Raw genomic sequence first — 3,877 nt, 5'->3', positions numbered from 1 at the left:
CGGGTCGTCGCGTGGCCCCACCACCCTCGACGCTCTGTGGTAACAGCCAATCGGCTGCCGGTCTAGGAGCGGCGCGAGACGCGGCTGCTTTGGCGGTGGTTGCTATGGTTACCGACTCTTCCCGGCTCCCGTAGTCTCACGTCTGCCATGCGGGGAAGGCGTGATTGAAGTTGTTTTGTTTCTCATGGCTTTTTTCAATGCAAGGCTTAGGGACCAATGTCAGCCCCCTGGAGACCATCGTTCAGAATTTTTTTCTGCTACAATGTGCTTTTCTATCTAAGCTCCCCACAAAAGAGAAAATTAGATGGGGAGACTCCCTCTTATCCAGAACATCTCACCAAAATTAATACATGCATGCTCACATTTGGTAGATGGTCACTTAACTCTCCATTCCCTCAGCTGCAAAAACATATAATAAAACTATCTATTATATCTATTCCTAACGAAAAGTTGAGCTAAATCTCAGTCCTACCTAGTCTGTACATCATGCTCTCACAGACCAAAGACCAACCTAGAAACATACTTCCAGAATTTGTGTTAGTTCAATGGCAATCATCAATTTTTTAGTTTAATGCAAGGAAATTTTAACTTCTAATCCGTCATCCTTTAAGTGTTAGGATGTCGGAGCAAGCTTCAAACAGCCTGTATAGGTGCAAAGTCAGTACCAGTGCACTTTCTGTTTGAACATTGCCAGTAGTACAAAGGACCCTACACACTGGTGTGTGGGTGAGTGTTTGGGGGGGTTTTTTCCCCTGTAAGTAGATTTTTGATGCACTTGGACCTAATATGGCACAGCTTATTATGTTCTTTTGGAACTCTACAAAACAAACTCAATGAAGAGGCGAAAAAATCAAAATAAAAATCAATTTTTATTCTTTTTCAATATGACATGACATAGTCTGTGTTTCAGCTATCAAGCCTGCATCAGGAGTCTTGAAATGCTGGAAAAACAAGAAAAGACCTTACAAAGTCCAAAGTTCTATGCGCTACAACTTCATAGTATACCAAATTTCTTCAAAGATATACAAGGGTAAATCAAAAAGTAAAGGCAAAATTTGTGAGCAATTGAATATATCAATTTTCACCTATGTCATTCTCTATGTCACCTATGTCATTTGTTGTATCGTTCAACTATCTTCTGCATTCCTGCAGAGAAGTTTTTCAGCTACTCCCGAAGCCAGGAGAACACTGCTTCCTGTACTTCATCATGCTTTGTTTTTTGCTCTCTGGGTCATAGTGATTCTCCCATGTCTCATCACCAGTGACAATTCTCTCCAGTAAACTCAGATATTCTTAATACCATCTCAGGAACTGGGTCACAACCTCCACATGCTGTTGCTTGTGCAGATCAGTAATCTGTTTGGGAACCCATCATGTGCAGACTTTCCCGGATCCCAAGTCATCATGCATTATGGCAAATGCAGATTCATAGCTGATGTCCAAATTTGTAGCCAATTGAGACACCGTTATCCATTGGTCTTCTCTAATCAAGGCATCCACCCTGTCAATGTGCTCTTGTGTGTGCGATGTTTGATGGGTGACCAGAACGACCTTCATCAGTTTTACCATTGGGTGGTCTGGCATTTCACTCTCTCCTCTCCCTTCCTCCCACTTCCATCAGCATCTTCCCCCTTTCTCTCTCTCCACCATGATTCCATACCACCCTGACCCCCCTTTCTCACCCTTCACCATGATTCCATACCACCCTGACCCCCTTTCTCACCCTTCACCATGATTCCATACCACCCTGACCCCTTTATCACCCTTCCATACCACCCTGACCCCCTTTATCACCCTTCACCATTCCTCCATACCATCCTGACCCCCTTTTTCTCCTTCCTCCACCCAAATCAGCAAGGTCCCGTGATGACTGCTTCTGCTGAATGAAGATAAATCATCATTTTAAAAAAGTGGATTAAGCAACCCCTTAATCACCAGTGTCCCTGCGGCGCTCCACATCCAATGCTTACAGTCCACCTAATAACAACAAAAAGTGTTTCCGAAACCACGTGGTACTGCGCGACTCCTACCTGCCAATCGGCAGAACAAAGCGGCACAGCGTCCCACACCCCTTTCACCGGCAATCCACAGCGCCGCAATTCCGTCAATTCTCCAGCATGAAGAAGAAATAACCATTCCGGCCACTTCGCGTCTTTGTAGAGATCCAACCAAGAAGCTGCTCCTCTGCTCTTAGTCCCGCGATAACTACGGCTGCCAGTCCCCCCCCCCCCCCCCCCCTTGTCACTTACCACTTCCGGAGCAGAGGCAGCAGCGCAGGACCTTCCTGCACTTCAGCGAGGTTGCCCACATAAGTATGACAGCCGCTCTGAGGTGCAGTTCAGAGCAGTGCAGGAGGCTCCGGAGTGTGGACCCGGCCGGCTGTGACCCCCTTGGAGCGTGCACCCGGGGCGGACAGCCCTCCCCCCCCTTGATACGCCACTGCTATTCGTTCCAAAAATTTGGCACCAGCTCGCTAAAAATGCTGCAAAGTTTCACCTTACCCATGTTTATGCGGTATAATGTGTATTTTCTTCATATTGACATACACAGTGTTGTTGTATTATATCTTTATTTTGGTTGTATTGTTTATATTGAAAAATAATAAAAAAAATTTTGAACAAAAAAAAAAATGCTGCAAAGTCAACTTGGAAGTGTCCACTCAATGTCATTTCTCATCAGCATTCAAACATTTGGGCACCCACTTGGCTGACAGCTTCTGTATACCCAGCTGCTTGTGGATTATACACCCAACACATTCCCTGGATATCTGTAGTATCTCAGCAATTGTTTTAGCTGATATTCGCCGATCTGCCAAAACCAGGTCATGGACATGGTCAACAATTTCAGGAGCTGACACCGTTTGAGGCCTCCCAGACCTTGCTGTATCTTTGGTCTCAAAATCTCCACGCTGAAAATTTGCACACCACTTCTTCATTGTGGAGTATGATGGGCATTTGTCACTCAATGTTTTTCATCATGCATTCATTGATTTCCTTTGGAATTTTCTTCTTTGAGAATAGGAATTTCATGACGGCTTGGAGTTCCACACTTGAAAATTCCACACTTTTTGTTGACATAGTTCAATCAATGATGTGAAACAATGTCAAAATATAACATTACGATTCTGCAAATTGGCACTTTGCAATATAAAATAATACTCTTTTCAGCCACAGTGGCAAATAACACTGAGAATTTAGGAAGTTGATTGGGCTGAGAACTTTTGAGCACCCTCTCGTAGGTGTTGATAAGCCAGATGGAAACCCTTTTTTCGATGATTGCAGGCATCTGCCTTTTACAATAGCTTCTGAGTCATTTGACCCAGAACTCTTTTTCCTCCTACATCAGTAAAATCTGGACGTGACCCCGCCCCTCATCCCTGCCCTGTTCCACCCGAGCCACGCCCCATTCCACCCCAGCCCCTAAACCTCTTCTCCTCGAGCTCAAACCTGCGTTTGGAGGACTTCTGAGCATGTGTGTGATGCAATGACATCACATGCATGCATGTGACATCACCGCATTTCATGCGCACATGCACAGATGCGGCCCCGAGCTCAAAACTTTTCAAAACCCGGACAAAGTACCAAGTTTTGAAAAGCTGCCCGGACAGTCCTCTAAAAAGAGGGCATGTCCAGGTTATCTTACTCCTACACCCATTTTAACTGACCCCTAAACAAACATATACAGTACTTTAATTGTTGATCTGTTTTTTTCTCCACCAGGTGATTATAGAGATACATGAGCACTGTGTTCTTTCTTTCTTTTTTTCATCTGAACCAGCAGCCTCCTGCCAACAAGGTTAAACAAACAACCTGCAAATAAAGACACTTCCAGGTTCCGATTTCCAAGGACAGACTTTTATCCCAGATTGCAAGCTGCT

This window comes from Geotrypetes seraphini, chromosome 8 (genome assembly GCF_902459505.1).
Source record: "Geotrypetes seraphini chromosome 8, aGeoSer1.1, whole genome shotgun sequence".
Taxonomy (NCBI): domain Eukaryota; kingdom Metazoa; phylum Chordata; class Amphibia; order Gymnophiona; family Dermophiidae; genus Geotrypetes; species Geotrypetes seraphini.
The sequence above is the reverse complement of the archived record's forward strand: the minus strand, read 5'-3'. Positions refer to the sequence as shown.